The sequence below is a fragment of the Anopheles marshallii genome, chromosome 2 (assembly GCF_943734725.1).
Source record: "Anopheles marshallii chromosome 2, idAnoMarsDA_429_01, whole genome shotgun sequence".
In the NCBI taxonomy this organism is placed as follows: Eukaryota; Metazoa; Arthropoda; class Insecta; order Diptera; family Culicidae; genus Anopheles; species Anopheles marshallii.
Window position 1 is genome coordinate 41,930,942 of NC_071326.1, and position 21,837 is coordinate 41,952,778.

The window sequence follows — 21,837 nt, forward strand, 5'->3', positions numbered from 1 at the left end:
ATCCAAAACAATAACAACTCCATCACGGTATCGTCCGAACGTTTGCACTGCACGACGTTTCGTCTCTCAACATCTTTCCAAACACTGTCAAGATCCTTCCTTCGAATATCACCACAGCTCGGTTGCTTCACATTCGCAAGACGGACCGGCTCTCCATCGGGTGAAGCTCAAAAAGGGGAATTTGAGGACGATTACCGAGATGAGCGCTATGGCACTGGATATGCCGATCAAGAGATGAACCGGATGAGATTATCGGGATCAACACTCAACACGCAGGGACAGCACAGCAACAGGCGCCGGGAGGCATCGGGAGGGCGTGAAATCTTTCGGTCGAGTGTAATTGAATATTTGATGCATTAACGCCCAGGTTCGATTGCGATAGGGGGTTTGCTTATTGATCGACACTGTTTAGTTTAGCAATGACGGTTCGCCAAGCTTTGGTGCGTTGAACCGGTTGGATGGTAACTGTTGAATGATGGAGTTGGGGCAGGGTGGCATTAATGAAGGACCCTGATATAGTCATTTTACTATAAAATTGTCTTTAATGTTGCCTGTGTTCAGCATTTAAATTCAATCACATAAGATTGTCTTCTCGTCAGCTTAGACTCATCGGCCGCGGGGGACTCAGAGCTGATTACGGTCCTCTATCCCTCATGAAGTGTACAATTCATTAAGTACCGCTTTGTTTCGACCGCTGGCTACATATTTGGGAACATATGCCAGTTTTTTATAGATCACTATTTACTAACCATACATATTTTGAGATCGACGGTCGAAGTTATTACATTTAAGGAGTATTTTTTATTTACTTTGATAGTTACTTTTAAGTTGATTTGATTTACTGTAACTAAAACCCATAATAAGTCACGACATACTCGCTGAATTGTGGTGATTGTTTTGAATGGTAATCAATCGTAGCATTCGGTTATTAATGTTTTTTTTTTTCTCTCGAAAGGTACACTTTACGGTAAATGAACTATGTCATGAAATGTTTGGCGACTGTTTGAAAATACTTCAAAAAAGTGATCAGAAGTTGTCGCTTCTTTTCAAAGAATGCACGCATGAGCCATCGCGACAAGAAATTAAGAACATGGTACAGTGAGTCTGAATGTTTTTGAAGCCTTCTAAAGACAGAAAATCACCCAAGAGCTTCGCGCTTTTAATAGCAATACAGTAGCTATTGTATGGGTTTGCCTTGAGTGATACATTCGACAGTAGATGAATCAGCCCAGAAAATGTTTGGTGACTGTGTAAAAATAAACTCTTTTATGAGAAGTTGTTGCTTCTTTCCAGAGAATGTATGCAGCGTGAGCCAAACCAATAACGAATGGTGGAACATGGTAGAATGATGCACTACTTTGATGATGCCTACAATAAGCCCAACGAGACTAACTGATGACTAAACTATCCTGATGTCATCGAATCACGCTTTTTTCGGTAGGTTTTTTTTTCTAAAAACTTACAACAGACTATGATTTTCGGATACAATGTTTTTTTTTTTAATGTTATATGAATAAGTTTAATATATTATTGAAAAATAGCCTATGCTTTATCTTTTCCCCAAATCGTAAAAGACACTGGGTGAGGTTATCATTTTGGCCCGCAGTGAGAGTGGGGATAGTTTTTACTGTCTACTTTTAAAGTACTACAACCTGCCAAGTGGTATTATCCTTGGATTGCTGCTTTGCTTTGACTTAATTTAACAAAAGCCATTGAAAGAAAGAGGTACAAAGATATTTCATTATCATTTTATTCACCATGATTGCAGTTAGCATAACAGTTGGCAAAGAAATAGCGCAGAGGAAGCTCCTGCCGTATTCCCGTAGAAGCTACGTTCCTACGATCCGGCTTCCGTCAAACGCCACATACGCAGATTCCATTGCATCGTTAACTATATGAAAAGAGAAACGCGACATCAGCAGATTCCACCGCAACCTCAAATCAAGTAAAAGAAAAAAATCATCAGACATAAGTTCCAGAATGGAAGGCCATAAGATAATACGGTTTGGAATTTATCAAACGCGTATAGAAAATAAAACATAATTGGTTTTAAAAACTTTTAGCCAATCAAACACTAGTTTAATTATATTCTTATAAGTAATAAGCATTAGCATATGAATTCACACATGTCTGCAATCTAAGCATTTCGAAAGGAGCCCGTAAGTTTTCCCGCTAAGGGCATCTACAAATGTTAATACGCCATTGTTCTCGGCTCATTGTAAAGTGTAAGTGTAAGTGTAAGGACGTAAGGACGATAAGGATGTTATCGGGCAGCCCGATAAGGATGTTATCCAAAAAATCCCCATCCAAAAAAATTATGTTTATGTTTGAACCACGAATTCACGCCGTGGACTCATCAATCCATTAAACCGTGATGCATGACTTAATAATCTTTACATTTTGATTTTTCTTTATTACCAAACCTTTACAAGCTACTGAAATAACTATTGTTTTGCTTAGATATCTTTGTTATAATATTTAATATATTTTTAAATATATTTGTTTTAAAAACCAGTCAACCCATAAGCTCCAAGTTAGCTCCAATATAAACCCAGCGCGACACGATGCCGAACATGTACCCATTACTGCTGGTATAATCCAACAAACAAGCGCACCAGGTTTGAATGTGAAGAATGCTTAGTGCTTTTTTTTATTTTACTTTCAACCCACCACCGGGAGCAAAATAAACATATCTGCCACACAAGCAAATGTAAAACCAAACTGCAACTTTACGACTCCGAGAGCAGGCAAACTAATAAAAGCTTGGAATGTTCGAAATTAATCTGAGCATCTTTACGCGGATGGTGCTTCCGTTCGGTGGGTAGCGGTACCGGAAGGCGGGAAAAATTTACAGCGGGGAACTTACAACTTCGGGAAGTAAGCGGTGGTAAGCTTCTCGTTACAGGTTTTTCCTAAGAGCGGACTAAAACCAATGTCAGCAAACGAATACTTGCTCTGTTCATGTAATGTTGTTATGTGTAGTGTTTTTGCATATTACTGGTATATGCTGGTATTACAGGTGTATTAAGAAATCCTGCACGCAGCTATCCAGCTACGGATTAAAGAAGTACTAGACCCTTTGAGGCTGTTGTACCACTAAAGAAGAGGTGAGTGAAATATGTAGTGAGCCATGTACATGGAAACAAATTGGCCTCATCCATTTCACCACAACCACCGATTACTACACTCAATCTGATGCGCAAATCATTGATCCTGTACGCTGTGATTATTACCCATTTCAAACACCCACCAATCCAAATATCCGTACACCACCCGAAATGGCAGCTACAACACATGTGCGGCTTAAACTTCTCACACTCAGGTGGACCATTTAATTGCTTCGGTATAGTGCCGCTCGAACATCCGGATCTCCTGTTCAGCGCACCTTGGTCTTCCCATTTCCAACTCTCCACCGGAAGCATGATGAGGCCAATAAAATGAAAGCGGGTTGATGCACTGGCTGCGGAAGCCTACCGGTATCCATGGTTAGAACCGTGCTAATGATCTCATTTTCCGGCCAACAGCGGAAAGGTTCGGTATTGCTGTAATTAAAATATTATCTCGCTTTCTTTGCCATTTTTTCGGACAGCGCATACAAACTCCGGTTGTAAGTATTTATTTATGGCGCATGTATTTACAAACTCCCAAGCAGTACTCCCTTGAAAACAATGAGATTCCGTTTTTTTTTCTTATTTCCTGACATGCTTTGTACTTATGGCATACAAAAAAAAACCCACTGATGAATATAAATTGCCATCCTAATTTGGCACAAACAACAATGCTTGCGTAAAGCAGGCTGCACCATTTATGCCGAATGACGTCATGCGTTAACACTCAATTTTCATATGCTTGATTTTTTGTCCAATGGTTGAAGGCCACAGCAGCAACAACAACAACAAACAACCTCATAAATATGTGCTTTGTTTGATACAAAGAAAGCTTATCCTGACGAAAAGCTCTTCATCGAAAGGTTCTTCAACCTAGTGCTGTAAATGATAAAAGTGTCCCTTTTGTGCCACAAAACACGACGCTCTCGATTATCTTCGGGTCGTAAAATTAATTATTGCAGCATAAATCAATCATTCATGGCATACCTAATGCCCATCATCATGCGCCGACTGTGCCGGTTGTCCATTATCGTTTTACTGCTCGGATTCATATTTACACCCGTATATACTCGAACGGTTGCCGTTCTATGCTAATGAGCTATTCGTGTCGTTGGGAACTTAAAAGAAATTGTTATGAATGGATGGAGGCGCAAAACAAAAAAAGAACAAACGATTCCACAAACAACAAAATTGCCCCCTAACGAGGCCACCGCATGCACTCCACCGATAGTCTCCAATATCGGGCGGCTACGATCTACGATCGGCCCACGTCAATATGCCAAGTTAGAGCTAATCAATCTGGGAGCCACCATGTAAAAACGTTCGGCTTGCAGCCGCTTCTAATAAAGTTATTATGCTCCCTAATGAAAATGGGGTCTAACCGAATAGGAAATCTAGATAGCATCTGCTTTGGGTCGTAGTTTATGTGCTCCATTAGAGTGTGTTTGCTGAAAAGTTACTGCCTAGACACCCGTGCGGCACAGTTGGCACATTACGCGCCAGATCGCTCGGTCAAGATTGGGCCGATTGTTGAGTGCTTTGATTGCATTCGGCTTCTTTCATCCTGACCATGTACTTTGGCCATGTGGTGATACCCGACCTGCACGTACGACGACATCGGATTTTCAATTCATAAATCATGCAATGATTACTGATGTCGATCCGGTGGGCGTGCATTGGGTGTATCTGTGCACGGTACCCGATTGTTGAAGATTTACAGCGATAGAATTAATTTCGAAGCAGTAATTCATTCAGGAGTAACTAAAATCGATGATAGTCTTCGCAGTTCTATGAACGATTATTAATTTTAAATCATGTCTGAGGCACAAAAGAAAACTATAAAAGGTATCAAAAACATGAATTTTAATGTTTATGATTATGTTTTTAATTAAGTACGTAATAAAAAATAATTGTTTTATGCTTCCAAAACATACATTCCCCATAAAGTATGCAATCCGCCTGCCACATGCTACCGCATAGTTATGCAACTCAAGAGATTACAGTTGTTGCCGCTAAATTTGTCTCTAACAGTTTTTGTCTGTAACAGTCTGTCTGTCTGTCAGTTTTAAATGCGAGTTTTTGGACAAAGGATGAAATCTACCATTTTTGCATCGAATCTGATTGAATATGGCTTGGCGCCTAAAACGATCAACTATTTTTGTTGAAATTCGCGCATCCTACAATAACTTATTGAAATCTAAATTAACACAATTGAATTCAGAGATTAATTGTTTGCATTCAGGGAAAGAGCAAAATAATTGGAACATTCTAGCACTACAATTTAAACACCTGTTTCTATCCATTGTAACGCTACGATTTCACAGTCCTAAATTGACATAACCATTCGAATAAACTCTACTTGTTTTCGTGAGGAGGCAACAATTCCTGACTAGGTGACAATCATTGGTGACCACAACACAAAATATAGCGGCAACGACTGTTCGCTCTTCTACAATTTCTGTAACGCTAATTAGCTAGATATTCGTTAATGATGTTGCTTCTATTGTATCTCAATGATTTCGTAGAATTATATCAAAAAGCTTAATTGAATTCGTAACGATACACATCGCATCGCATCATAATCAGTCGAACCAAACCATGCATATACGCATTTACCTCGTACCTGCTAATTGGACATTCATGATTAATAACTCTCAGCAATGAAATATTTCATAAGTAGCGTAACAAACGTTTTTGGGCAAATTTATTTCGAACCAATCTAGCCGCAACAAACCGCCCCAACTACAGTGCGAACAGTATGCAACTCGCGTTTAGCGAGATTTGTTTTACGATCCTCACGCTGCGAATCTCAATCCGTTATCAACCACCCGTGAACCGATACCCGTGAAAAGATATAATTTCCACAGCCACAAACCGCTCATGTGCGAGTCGTTCCTTCCTGCACCAGCTGCTTATTATTCATCAGGTGTATGCTGCTATGCCGGTAAGCGGCAACGCAACCATCGTACAAGCAGCCATCTTTCCACAATTTCTTAAGCCTGTTATGAAAAGAGGGGCCAGCACAACGAAAACAAAAATTCCACCAAAGAAATGCGATTAAAATATTATGTTTATTTATATTAGCATAATTCATGCAATATTAACCACAGAGCATTCGCGGGTAACGCATGAAACACCAAGGCAACAAAAAAAAACAGCGAGGCGCGCAAACAATAAAACAAAGTTTCCCCACATACGAACATCAAACCGCACGCGGGATGTGAAAGCACTTTTGAACGAGTTTTGTGTTTATTCAATGTGTTTTTTTTCAAACCCGGCGCAACATACAGAAAAGAAAAAAATGTCCACCATTTTCTATACCTTTTTACCGTGCCTCAATTATGCTAGTACAAGCCACCGTAGGAAGCTTGTTAGGGAACGAAAGCTGGCTCAAGTAATGGGACCGCTTTCGCTTACCAGCTTGCTGTTTTGTTCTAGCTCTACCATGTGCGATGAATGGCCATGAAGGGGACATGCACAAATACTGGCGTGGAAAAAATTGAAAGGCAAATAAATGAAAACCGAGCCCGGTGCTGTCCCCGGCACCAGGTACTTATGGCTTAATTCCTTTTATGGAGCGAAGCTTGTTATCGTGCAAGACTGTACGGAGCGCTTGTCAAATGCGGGGCAATGGTCAGGTGTCGGGGATGTTCCTATGAAACGATGAAGGGACCAAAGTATTCATCACGCTCGCCAGGAACCCTCGCTCATTACCAGGTGTTCATGGATGCAGGGTTTACTTTATGTTTTAACCACCTTACCACCTTATGGTCACCTCTGTTAACCCATATGCGCCTCTTCAGGGGGATTGGGTTATTTATGTTTTCTTTCTCTTTTTTCCGTGACGCCAGGCGCTTGTTCGGGCGGGATGCCAATCATCATTGGCATGGTATACTCTTTGAACGACAGGATTAAGTAAGCAACAAGGAAAATTAATAATGAAATTTAATTTCAAACCGTTTACGATACATTTGCTACAGCGTGAGACATTGCTCTTAAAGGAGATCGATGACTTTCATTGAACCTTTCATGGTGTTTGGTTTTCTAAAACTATTTTCTTACTCATAGAAGTGGTCAAATTAAGAACATTTTCAAATCATACTTCAATCATACCCAAAACATAACACCTGTGTGTAAATTCAACTTTACGAAAACATTTTACTCGCCTACCTTTGTATAAACGGTTTTTTTTTGCTCTTATTTAAATTGGCTTAGATCTTCTTGCAAATACAAAGCTTACAAAAAGAAAAGAAATAAACAAAGAAAACACCAACGCTGATTTTATCCAACAGTCACCAGCACTTAACGCAATAGTGCGCCTTCATTATGCGAAGAAAGTGCACAAATTAATTAAAACAGAAAAACTCCATTAGCATCTGCCAGGGCAAGTTGGGTTTCTTCGCTCCGTAGATAATACAGCCAGACCACATAAAATCATCTCGCTGACTTCAATCAACCCAAAGTCTGACATGATGAAACCACTGCGCTGGTATGGGTAGGAAATTCTTCCGCTCGTTGTACAGTTTGAACAAAAATGTCAACCACCTGGTGCTTTCATTACGCGAGACAAAAGCCGTTGCAAGCAGCGGCAACGCAGAACCACGATGCATTACATTTACGAGCGCACCTATGAAGAGCGTTTAGAGCAGATGACGGCCAGCGGTCGTTGTGGTCACCGCACTAGAACAATAAACAACCATGACGTCGAGCAGGACTTTGAATAGCTGCTCTGTTTACATCGTTCTTGTAAAACAACACTGTATGTTTCCCATTAACGTTATGGGCGCCGAATAATATGGACGCTGAATGAGTGAGGACCCTTTCTACGTGATTGTAGAAGAAAATCATGGTCTACAAACGAGCTTTCTAGGCAAACAGAGAATAGCCGAGTGTTTCAATTCGACTAAAAGTTAGTGCTAGTGAAAAACAAATCAGAATTGATAGTACAACCTTTTAAAAGACGAGCTGTTATGTCAGTTCTCTAAATCAACGTATGTATTTTTTTTTTTTAACTACGGAAGAACGTCCAGGCCCAGGGTATATCTACATTGATGCATTAATATTTAACAACCCGATATTTTTTTCATACAATGTGTTACGCTAAAGTTAAAGGTCACAGACCATATTACGATTCAAATAACACAATTTTAAGATTTCGTTCATTAAACCTTACTGTGGTTTGTAACATAAATCGTTACTTCTTTTTTAACATCGGCACAACAATCTCACTAGGTCTAGGCCTGCCATTTCTTGCTTTCTTTTGCTTTATTTACCCTTAGACGTGTAGTCAGTCCTGCGTTACTCCGCTATTGAAATTAATTGAAAGCGCCTGAAATTATGCAAATGACGAAACATAGCAGTCCTACGACCAATTTATCACGACGTGTTGTACTTTTCAAAATGTGTGTTTTTCGTTTAAAGCTTTACTGTTAGGTAAAATGTTTTATAAAAATGCCTTCTGCTGCATGAATAGTTCTGAACAACTTCACTGCGCTTGGCACCAGCCCGAAAGACTGAGTGTGACTCACGTCAATGGTGACCCTCGACCTCCACCTTAAGTATCTTTTACTCAGGGCATCCATTCCATAAAGCTTACCGCAGCAGACATAGTATCTACGCACACGCACACTACTGACAGCGAATAATGAAAAACACAGAATGCCAGGGAAGAAAATTCTTCGAAAACGGTGGACAAACGGTAACGTCAACACGCTCGCGATGATGAAATATTTATGATGATTGATGGCATCGTATTTTGTCATGGTTCGGTTGGCTGATGCCACGCTCTATTGTACCAACCCATCACCGTGTTTGTTTGATTTATTCAGTTACTTATTTATTAAGTTACGGTGGCCACGCAATCATGTTTACGTGGCACATGTGGCTGAAGATGTGCGTTCCATACGTCCATCATGAATGGTTCCGGTTGTGATAAGTGTTTCGTACCCGTGAAAACGGACCCGAATGCGAGCGTATGGCTATTTTTTTTTTCTTTTGCCATTGTTTAAGAGATAGTGGAATTGTTAAAGTAACGCCCTGATAAGACTTAATTTGTCTCCATTCTGTCAACAATTCAACGATGTGGAAGGCAGGATTAAGCACAGAAACGTTAGTGATGTACAATATTTTACAGCACTCAGCAACTGTTAAAAGTGTTGCTAGCTCTTTCAAATTCAAACTGCAATTCCTTTGCTTCCACCTTGATGATAAAAAATTAATGAAATTATTAATAATAAATGCGGAACTTGTCTTCCAAAGGTACGGAAATCTGTCGCAAAAAAAAAATGTGATATTCAAATGTGCTTCTATGAATTGCTTGCTAAAAGTTTTTCCCGATAATGCACACCCATCATGGTGTGGTTGGTCACACAGAAAAAATGGTAGTGTAATCCTTCCTATCAAAATAATTCCAGGAGAAGGACTCAAGCAAAAAACACACTAACCATTCCAAGCGTTTCTGTTTTTTTTTCGGTTTTTGCTTCGTCAAAACGCATTCATCCGAACCATTTTAAATGCAGTTGCAATTCAAATGTTTCCGTTACTACCAAAGCTTACCAACAACCGTCTGCCGGGTTCGGTTGGAAGGGTGTATTTTTTGTTGATCCATCGCTCCACCCGGTACCCGGTGCTAGCCGGGAACGAAACCGTGTGTTCATGTATGTTTCGATGTTACTTGATTTTTTTTTATTTGCCTCCCATGCTGTACTGGCTAGCGTAACCAATGGATCCCATGTTCATTTCCATTTAAGCAAGCCCAACCGAAGCAATGGAGCTTCTTCTCTACGGTTTACCATCGTTCATATACCGATCGTAAATTAGAATGTATAAATTTTCTATTCCTCGTGTAAAACATTTTCCCATGCAACGGTCCCATGCAATGGGCTGTAGTATGGTGGGTGGCTTGTAAATGGTTGTGAGCTTCATCAGCTGTACATGGCCTCGGTGTCATGTCAGTAAAGAGCTGTTTTTCGGCGGGTTGATGAGGCTTAGATGAGATCCTGGCGCGCCCAATTCACTAGGCAGACTGGAAGAACTGTGCATAATATAGTACTCAAAAACAGTTTTTTTTGTTTTATTTTCGTTTAGAAAATAATTATTGCATGATTGCACACTAAAATTCAAATTTATTAATCATACTCTACAACACTGCCTTAAAGAGAGTCAAGCAAATTAAAGCATTCAAAAATTTTCCTAGTAGATTAAAATAATAAAAAATAATAAAAATTTGACTTCATGTCCATATTGCTAAAATCATAACATCATTCTGTTCGGTTTCAAAAATTCTAACTATTTAATTATATATTCCGAACCGTTCAAAAGCCCATTGTGTGCACACTCACGCGATTAGCTTCATCCAATATGTTGGGTTTACTCGCTTTTCAGCGAACGAAACCGTCCGCCACTACACCGTTGCGTACATGTTGCGATGTGTGTTTCTCATAAAAATGAAATATGGAACGATAGTTCCGAAACCGAACAACGTGTTCAGTACCGCGCGCAGAAAGTTGTTCAAATTGTTGGCTAAAACCCGAACCGGACGGGAGCATGCTTTATAGCTGGAGCTGGAGTAACATTCCACTCACTGAAACTCTGGATGGAATTTGGCATGGTGGTAGAATGTTTGAATGAAAAATTTGACAACTACCTACTTTGGGTGATAAACGGGCCAATACATTCACTGGCATGACATACCGTCAGTTTGCCCAACGGCACATGCAATGTTTTGTGTGATGCTTTTATTCATTAATAGAGGAATGTTAAAAATGAAGGTTGAAACACAAGAACGTCAATTCGTTTTACTATGGAATTTGATTTCTGTTACGTATGCAAAAATGCTTGTGGCTTGTGATTGCAGTGATTATCATATTTATTATAATTGATTATATCGAAAAACAAGTTGAAACACCCATTACCGTCAGAAGTCGACCATTCTGTTCTGCTCTATTAACACTCTGCATAGCATTTATTGTGCCGCTCTTCAGAAATTAAAAACAAAAATCATTCGTAAACCATGATCAGATTTTTTTCTGGCAACGTTAAATCTGTGAATTATAGTACATAAAATTGTTAACCTTGATTTGAGCGCTGCGAAATATTTCTTTTTTTAACATATTCGCCCTAAGTTATGCAATTTGCAGTACAAAACATGCATCTTTTGGCGCTTGAGTTTGTTGATGAGCAATTTAGAAAATTAATCCAGTATTAGGTCATATTTTTCGTACTTTATCTTTACCCATTAAAATCGAGAGTTGCGGCTGTGGGTAATATTAGTTCTTGAGATTTTACCAATGAAAGTAATTTACTCCAATTGCAACCACATTCTCATACATTCCACCGACTGCACAAAGTATTATAAATCCTGTCCACCGGACGTGTATGCAGATTGAGTTTGTAACTGTATCATTGATCAACGTCCAATCATTCTCTCGTTTACTGAGATGACTAAGTGTCCCACCAGGGCCGGTCGCATTCAATCCACTCGTCCGACCAAATCCACTTCCGGACGCTTCTAATTAGATTGATTTGCATAAAACCAATGCCGCGCCAACTGGACCGTGTACCCGTAGCAAGGATACCTAAGCCATACCTGACACTATGACGTCTTAGTCAGAGGGTTACTGCAGGAACTGCATCGAACGCTGTTGTCTCGAACTTTTACCACCCGGTAAAGCCGCCAGATAGACGCCAATGCAACGCACAGTAAAGGCACACATTTCAATTGGCATTCTGGTCGTCACCGAATGCCGTGGAGTATCTTCGCCGTAAAACAGGATGAGTATAAAGCACTTTATCGCCGTCGCCTCAGGCAGCGCCAGTGCGCATTGACTACCGGCGATGGGCGGATGTGTTGCCGACTTTCTGAACCGATTTGAGATTTAACTCCACTCGAACACCATACCTACAACACAACACAAGAGACATTTCCAAATGGGAGAAGAGAAAGCATGTTTCAAAAACTGAACTGGAGGAAAAAGCTGCGTTTGTGTGTGTGCAGTGGGTAACAACGAACGCAAGCCCCATCCAACTTGCTGCCCTCCGACAACTAGGTTTAGCTTTTAAGGATGAGCTACGAAAGTCTCCACATCATGCAGAGAACACGCTTGGACTAGCGACAGTACACAAACGGGGGAAAAAAACACATCACGGAACTCTGGTACGACGAGTCGCACTTCGTCCCGTCATGGGTGACACTTGCGTCCTAGTGCCGGAGGCAGCCGTTGTATGTTTACTTCAATTCATATCAAATTTATGGCCCACGAACCTTAACACTGTCGCAGTGCCACAACACTAAGCCTCTGACGCTTGAGGGGAGAAAGCAGTTCTGCTCTTCTCTTCGCCGACCGTACCTCTCACATACTGACTGACCTCGGCTGCTTCAACCCACGGAACTACGGAATGGGAATGCCATAGGTACCGCTGTAACCTCGTCTAGCCCCGAAAAAGCTTCAGCTCCGGAACTGGTTTCATACAGACACAAAAAATTATCTCAAAAACATACACCATTTGTGGAACGCGTAAAAATCCTTTACGGCATCGCTGGTAAAGCTTGAACAGAGCTGCAACAGCAGCACCACTATCGGGACGGCATAGAAGCATTCGGAGGAACAAATCCTGCCATTTCTCTTCGCAGGGCGCGAACGAAAGAAAAAAGCGCACACGGCAGGCTTATTCTAAAGTCTCATCGACAGCCAGCCTCAGTGGACGGGTATTGCAGCCGAAAGGGATTATAAAAACTCAAATATTTAGCTCCGTATCGACACTTGGGCAATGCACACGTGCAACCCGTTAGTCCTATTGGGTGGTCTAGTGAGGTGTTGGAGCTTAGGCATCGTCACGATGCGTCACCACCAGTGACACTAATTGTGACGTGACAAAAAAAAAAGTTTCGCTTGGACGATATGCCGCACAGTGTGGGAACGTTAATGGACAGAATACCAACATAAAATGTTTTAGATTGATTTTTTATTCGCTGGCAAATAAGCGACAGGTCAAATGAAAAAAAAAACATTCTATTAGGATCTATTATTGTATAAAAAAAGCATCCAATGTGTTGAATGTTTTTGTAAAATGGTCTGTTTATTCTTCGCTTGATGTCCCACTGCGCAGAGAGAAATCAGAACAGGTTCTCCTTTGATCTATTCTTATAAACTTTTTATAACTTTTCCCATGAACTGTACGTCTATCAACCGTTGTCCTTTGTGGGCTTTCTTTGCCAAATAATCCCTTTGACACATGCGTCAGCAACGGAAGTGTCCTATTACGATCGACGTTACCTCGGTTTACTTCACCGAACGATAAATCCAACGCCAACCCTCTTCAACAGTTACCGGCCGTCTGGAAAGCTCTCGACAGCTGTGAGCTCACTCGTGATGGGTACGATGAGTGGGATTTATTTCCCACGTAAACGCACTGCAAAATTTCAACACTTCTCCAGTGTCAGTAGTGGACGACGCATCCATCCGATCGCATCCATCACACAGCCATGCGCATTGCTGTATTGTCGCATCGTTTTTTATTCATTTTTTTTTTAATTCCATCAGTAGTTTACTTGTTCGTTCGTTCTCACACCAAAAATCAGGAACGTAACGATGCCCGTGACCACCCCAAAACTGGCCAAACATGCCAACACTGCTTAACGCGATTCGTCCCGTTTGACGTTGATGGGCATATGGAAAGTTATTTCCCACTGCAAACACAGTGAGTGGTTCTTATCTTTTGTGAGGTATAAATTTTCTATAGCTTTATAAACGTTCACGTTTGGTCTAATTGTATTGTCTTAATTAAGAAGCAACGGTAGGCTAAAAAAACCTGTCATTACGTGGATATTTCTTTAAGCATTTCTGTAACTAGCTGGAGTATATCTGTTTGTGGTTTAATCTTACAATCAGTTCTACTATTTTTATCAGAATTCGTTTTGCGAAGCTTCCTGGCAAGCGCATCGTAGTCAACGAAAGACTCACTCACATTTTCATCTTCAGTTCTTATCCGTGTTCTTATCCGTGGGCAACATGTGAATCGGACCCGCAAACGAAACAGCCAGTACTCCACACTTTTTAACGCTTCTTTTTGCTCAGCCAACAGGAAATGGTCGGTTTATGTGCGATTCATTCAGTTGCTCCATTTTTCCTGTCATGTTTTTGCGGCACAAGATTTTAATAGCCATTATTCTTCATTTTCTCTGGGCGAACTGCTCAATGGAGGCGCACGGTAGTTCACAATGGTTGTTCATTGTGTGCCTCTCCAACGGATTCGTTTTTTTTTTCCAATGCTCTCTCCATTTTCTTTTTAGGTGTAAAAACCTAGAAAGGTCGCAAAAATCAATTTTCCCACTGCCCGAGAGCATCCAGCTACTGTCGGCCACCATCAGCGGCTGTGTTTTCTTTTGTCAGGTATTCGATTATTGTTAGGTGAGGAAGTATGAAGATAAACAAACCAAAAAATCATCAAAAACAAAACCATGCAACTCTCGCAATCTAGAATCTAGATAGAAAAAAATGTATACTCCATGTACAGTGTGTGTTTGCTAGCAGCAACAAACTAACACCTCGACTAGACTCCAAAGAAAGCCAACGTTTGCCGCTGGTACGTAGCAGGAAGACCCGAGCCCTCCAAAACGCCACTGCACAAATTCACTAACCAACACATGGCCATTCATCATCGCTGTGTCCTCACCTTTCCCCCGCCCCAGTGCCTTTGTCCTATCAACGAAGGGAAATTTAACAAATAAAAAATACCTCCCAGGATACACATCCCTACCGAGGGAAAAAGAAGAAAAAACATTCTACTCCCTATGTTCTCCACTTACACCCCCCATTCCATACCCTCTATTGCTCCTCTATTCATCCCTTCGTATTCCGACAAGGCTCCCACCTACCGTACTGATCCGGCGATAGTGAAGTGAAAAAGTGAAAAGCTGCAGCTGTGGCTTTAGGTGAAATATGGAAAATATTTTCAAAACCACCCCCGTGCCCACACATACACATTCTGCTGGACAAATAACGTGCGCCCGGGAGGTGCAGGATCCCCGTCGGGAGCGGGGATGAAACTCCAAAATATTTCACTACAAAACTTTCAATCCCATACAGATGCGCCCACAAAAGCGCATAAACAAACGAGTGTGCATGTGCCAGGGAGGGATGTGCTGTACTGTTTACACTTACAGCAATAATGCTAAACATTAGCACGAATAGACACTGAAAGCTCAATAGGAACATCCCAATGTCGAGCGATCATCTTCCAACGTCACGGTCGTCTGGCTGAAAGATTAGCAAATGATGGTACGCTATAATTGTAACAACTCAACTTCTATTGCGCACACTGTACGGCCGAGAGAATTTTTGCAATTTTCAATTTCTCGGCATTTTGATACAAACAACTTGAACGTTGGGTGCAGCAAAAAAAAAGGTAAACCTTCATTTTATTACCCGTACGCACCAGCAAACCCCACACTGGCACGATTACATTCTAGAAACCTTTCAACGCACCGCTTGCCTACATTCGGGTGCTATGTTGCTTCCCGGCACAGGGGTGCCGGCAATGCGAGAAGTTTAGTTCAAGTGAAGCAACCGCAGTGCAACCAACGATTCGTTTAAAATAGCATACGATCATAAGGGGGTCCAAGTATGCTGTGTGTGACCCTGCTGTGCGCAGTTGAGTAGTGTGGGGAAGCCCTTGGTGCAGTCAGGCAAGCCACCGTCCTGACACCGTCTCCCGTGCGCTGCCATCTCCACCGCAGTCCAAGGGTCGGCAATGGAATTTGCCGTCTATCTTCCACACAGCCCATGACAGGCGCATACCCGTTAGCGTATTTGCCAGTTACCGGGGAATACTCTAGCCGCTTCCACACCGGCGGATGATGCTGGCGGATGCTGGATACGTTTGAACGCCATTCGACGCTGACGACCGACCGAAAACCACCAACCAGTCAACCGAAGGACGATGGATAGTCACGGTAAGTGACATTTGTGACAGTGCTGACAAGTGTGACCATTATGACAGCACCGCCACATCATGATGAATGGTGGATCCGGGTGCATCGCACCGTGATGTTGTGGTGGTGAGAGTGTGGAATTTTAATCCCACACTAACAGAGCGTGGGCGCACTCGTTGTGCCCTTGTTCCCTATACGGCCCGGCATCAATAGCATCGCATGAGGCTAGCCCGTGGAGCAGCTTTGCACATTTTTGTCAAATTAAACCTTGACAAATATTTGTACAGCGCCACATGGGTGGTGTTGGGCGATGGATAGGTGAAATGCGCAGCTGGCATTGCAGCAAGTGTGACTTTTTCTTCACTATCATCATCACACGATCACCTTCAAAAATGTGCAAAGTTTGTGAGGCTCTATGGTGATGAAAAAGAAATACTTGAAAGCTTACGATTGGTAAAGTACGTATTTCAGGAGTGGACGACTAGCCTAACGTTAGGTTGTTAAACATATGCAAAAGAATGGTTAAAGCTGCGAGCGTATTTGTAAAGTTTGTTAATAACCAAACGAGCGTCATCATTAACCAAGTCGAGCAGTGGGGTTCGAACAGATCTTGTACTTGCGACGCTCTCAAGACACTATTGTTATTTTCTAAACCAATAGCGGCCAAGTACGAATGTAAAAAAATGCTGCACCAATGAATAAAGCTTTTGCAGATAAGGTCATCTCTTAAAACAATAGTGTTTGATAGAGTACGAAGCGGAAAATATCAGCCTCAAAGTATGCAATTGGAAGGAAAAAATATAAGAAATGCATTTTAAATTTACTGATTGTAGCAAGTCCCTTCTTCTGCACACAATTAATAATCTTATGCACACTGTTTCTCGAGCAAACTACAGCTTTCCTCAGCATTTCCGCAGTGTTTTAACAATCTCACAAAAGCAAAAAGGTTAAAAAACAACACGAACAAATCACAAACCTTCCGCCCAAAACCTTCCGGCCACCGTTTCAGTTCAGATCGCTTTCACAAAAGGACTCGCTTCATGCTCAATTACCGCCGGCTTGATGGCGGTGAAAATCATGGGGATTAATGGATTAATTCAATAATCTGGCGCCTAGATGGCGTGGAAAGTTCACAAGAAACCCCTTTCCGGCAGCTGTGGCTTCTGCTCTGCACCGGGGCACTGTTCGTCTCCTGCCCGGGGTCGAATTGTTTGCTAATTGATTTGTCATCTTGCCTAACGAAAACCTCACCTTGCACCATCGTACCGCGTCTGTGGCCTCCAAACACCTTGCGGAAGGCTGTGTAGACCTCGGGCGCTCGGCCATACCTGGCACAGAGTTTGGTCCGTTTGGTGAACATTTGGGAAGGGTTTTGGCCCGGGCCTTGTTGCTGCTGCTAGTGCTTGTCTCAGTCGCACACCATACACGAGCACTCGGAGCTGAACAACATCAAAGACAACCTTTGGGGCTGGGAAAAGGAAAACAAACGCTAGGGAAAAGTTATCTAAACTTGATTTCAACCCATTTCGGTTGCAAAGTTTGCGCTACCTTCAACGTGCGCCATCGAAAAGAAAGGGAAGGATCTGAGATTGCTAGGCGCTTGCTGACAGCGCTGCCGGTATGCTGCTCGCACGAGTAAAAGTTCTGCTGGTACAGACCCCAAAGGATGAACCGTTTTGATTCCAACCAGGTTCACTTTGATATTTTAATAAATGTTGTCGTGCTGCCTAAAGCCACTTTTCCAACCGATCACCTACCCTTAGCATTGCTATAACAATTTCAGGAAATGGTGAAAATGTTTGCTTAAACCGGCTACGGTAAGTTTAATAGATACTTTGTGAAGAAATTATTTTTTACGTGATTGAGTTCAATTTAGTCGAACCTTATGTTAGATTATATTTCATTAATTAAGACTTTTGAAAAAAACTAAAATTATAAGCAAATTCAACTAAAATTTTTGTTTGCTTTTAACCAACATTTAATCTAATGACACGAAATCGGAAAAAATGCAATAATTTTAGCAGATGTACAATAAAAAGTCTATATCTTTTTAAATTTATATCCTTTCGGTAAATATAATTATCCAAACTTTCACACAATAAACACACCAAAATAAACTTTCCCTGCTACGGAACGGATAGTGCCAGATGCAGAAGTCTTAATTTGAAATTTAAAAAATCAACAAGCCCAAATTCCTTCGCCATACATACCCGGTGGCGATAGTTTTTTTCACCCTAGAGCACAAATCTAGCAGTTTAATTATTTCTTTTTCTTCGTGTCCCACCACCAACAATGCCACTAAATGCACACGAAACGCAGAAGACGCGACGAAGAAACACGACACGTTGCATGACAAAAAGATGATACGGAAGAAGTAAAATTAAATTATCTTCCACTCCCGTTAATGCCCAGCTCTAAGCGAAGATAAATAAAAGAGCGATAGGATGCGGTTTCCATCACGGAGATCTCCCCTTGCCGTGCTAGTTCAGCCCTAGCAAAGTTTCGTTTCCTAGCCCAAGATGGCATGCAGTAGAAGAAACAGCGAAACAGGACTGGCCTAACGAACCGGCTTCGGTTCCGTGGGTGACAGGCATGCGGGAAAAGTTTTCCATTTTAAATTTCGCCTCCACTTGAGCACTCATTTTCCTTGCGATTGGATACGTGTTTCATTATACCGCTCCATCGTGCCATTTTCTGGGTGATTTTTTCTTGTGTTTTTTTTTGTGCCACTCTCACCAACAAGTGAACCATCTGCGGGAATGGCAATATTGGAGGGCCACCCCGATGGAGGCGCCTGGTACGTGTTGCTAATAAATTGCAATACACTTCGGATTAGACCTTCATTGTTAAAGTTTTGCTCCGGTAACACGACCAACGACGCAGGCCGGTGAAACCGAAGGGACCATGGTTCGTGGCCCACGGAACGGGCGTGAAGGTCTCGGCACGGGAAGCCGTTTGTGGTTGCAGTTCGTCTGACCAACGACCACCGACCGGGAAGTCAAAGGTAAACCGCGCGCAGGCAAAATACGCTTCAGCTTTTGAGTTATGCACCGACCAATTCATGGAGCGGGTCATACTTTTTACCAAGGCACCGTGGTCTGCCTGCTTGGTTCAGAACTCACGCACCGAACTCACTCGTTTCTTCATTTTTTGTTTTCCCCCATGCCGCTCGCGATTGAAACCGACCGAGGCGCTGCCACCGCGCCGGGCTCCGGCACAACTTTTGTCGTAGTGTATAAATCTCTCTAATAGGCCATAAATTGCCCAATGCAAGCCAAACACCAGCGCCAGAGACCAATTTCGTCTTGTATCCTTGCCAGTACACGGTATTTTGTGGGGCGGGTTCGCGTGAGATCGGTACGCGAGCTACTGGTCCTCGCGGGTGTTCGGGCCAACCTTTCACCAGCGCGTGGCTGGAGCTGGCGAGCAGTTTATTTATTTCAGCCCCAAACCAACGACCGGGACGCCGGGGCCAATTTCGCATTTTGGTGGAAAAGTTGATAATGTTAACTTAATTTTTTCGGTCCGCTTTTCCGGCAGGGGGCAGGACGTAACAGGCGTATCCGTATCGGGTCCGAACTGGCTTCGGGAAGATTAATGGACCTGGCTAAATATTGTCCCAAGCGATTAATCGTGTATTTTATTACACATGTGAATGTTTGTGTGTATTGCCATTTTTGTGGTGATGGGCACCGAGATTGTGGTTTTGCATTAAATATGTAAATGACCGTACGGAACGCATTTGTAGTTTTTGTCTCTTTCTCCCGATTTAAGAACCATTGTTCCTACATAAAGCCAATTAACATTGTTATCACAGCTCATCACACTATTAACCAACGATTCGGAATGATGAAGATAAAAAATGCTTCTGAACGAGTTGAAAGGAACTGCTTCTCAAAAGCACTTATATGCAAACAAATGGATACAATTGATGAAAATGTTATTTAATTATAAACTATTCACAGTAAATATTGTACCGCAACTAAATTAATTTCATAAAACTTTAGTTTCATTCTATTGTACCGGCCTTTTGACGTATGTAACCTTATCACTTGAAAATAAATTAAATGCGACTGTTATGATGGTACTTGAAGTTTCCCGAAGGGTTGACTAAATGTTCACGTGACAAGTTACAAGTGGCATTCACGAACTGAAAGGAACAAAATCTGAGTGCAGGGGACAACTTTTGCACTTTAATTATCAATAACGCATGGTAACGTTGTATGCTTATTATTGACACGGCTTATTAATATTGAGGCAGCTCGGTGGTGTGATGCTAGCAGCGCAGGTCTTCGCACAAACGGACCGGACTAAAATCCCATCCGGACCAATCCACCTTAATCAGAACTAACTATCTACCTACAAGTAAATAAAGTCACAGAATGCCAGGAATAACAAGCCTAGACCCCTTGAGGTTGTTGTGCCGATGAAGAAGAAGATATCTTCTTTTTTCCTTTTCATCGATCAAGAAGAAGAAGAAGAAGAAGAAGAGAAGAGAAAAGAAGACACGACGTACGCAGCTGGGATTGTATAGGACGTGTTTAGTTCTAGTACTCATATACACTTCTGAGACATGGAGTTTGTCCAAATGTGACGAAACGCTTTTAGCCGCGCTCGAGAGGAAGATGCTCAGAAGGATATTTGGTCCCGTATTTGTGAAATGACATATGAAGGAGCCGCAACAATGATGAGCTCTATGAGCTGTACGTTGAACTTACCGTCGTTTTGCGGAATAGACTCACCAGGCTCCGGAGGGCTGGTCACGTTAGTAGAAAGATACCGGACGACCCAGCCCGTAAAGTCCTCTTAGATCGTCCACATGGACAGAGGATGTGTGGTGGGTTGGCAAACGACAGCGCTTGATCGTGAGTGGTTTACAGAATTTCTGTAGCATATATGAAGCACATTTAAAGTCGCAATCCTGACGAATTTTGCAACGCCCTCGACGTGTCCCATGCTAAGCGCGGCATCAGCGAAGATGACCCTTCTGCTAATGCACCAAACAGCGTTCCCACGCTGTCACGAGATGTGCGCGACGCCACCATGGTTAGATGCGTTTGGGCTGAGGTTAGGTTTATGCACCATTCTTAGATTGGAATCAAACGCACGAGCATCTCATTCAAAATAAACATTTTCTCCCGTGTTGTAATTATATGTATAGCACCATTGTATATCACTAATGCATCAACCACGGTTGAGTTGCTTAACTCCAGTCATAAACTATTTGTTTTACTCTCTTCAACTATTTATGTGCCCCTCAGCAATAGATCACTATCATCTCGGTTAGTAAACTCCCAATACTGGCTCGTAGTCAAAGTCTTCACGCACAGTTGATGGGTGAAGCGAAGAAAAACCTCTTTCCATCTTCCCGCTCCCCACTCATTTTCCCGTGGTATGTGATTTATTACAGCTGATAACATTCCAAGCATATTTCAGTCACACGGCAACTTGGCAGCGATTGGAATTTTCTGATAAGTGTTGAAAAGGCAAGCCAACAACGAATGTGTGTGAGCGAGATTGACTGCACGTTTGGTGGGTTGCGCCACGTCCCAGCGCAACCTGTATACACCGGTCGGCAGCATCATGTGAAGCCGTCGAACAAATGTCTCGGTTTCCACGAAAAAACAGGCGCCATTGGTGAAGAAACAAACCCCTTGTTGATGCTGGTCGCTCCCGGTACACCATTCAACATGCGACCCAACATCAAAGCCCTGCACAACCTGCACGTTAGCTACGTTCGCTACCTTTGGTGGCAGGGTTCCGCCACGGTGGCCGCCAGTAGCAGCTTGTGCTGGTACC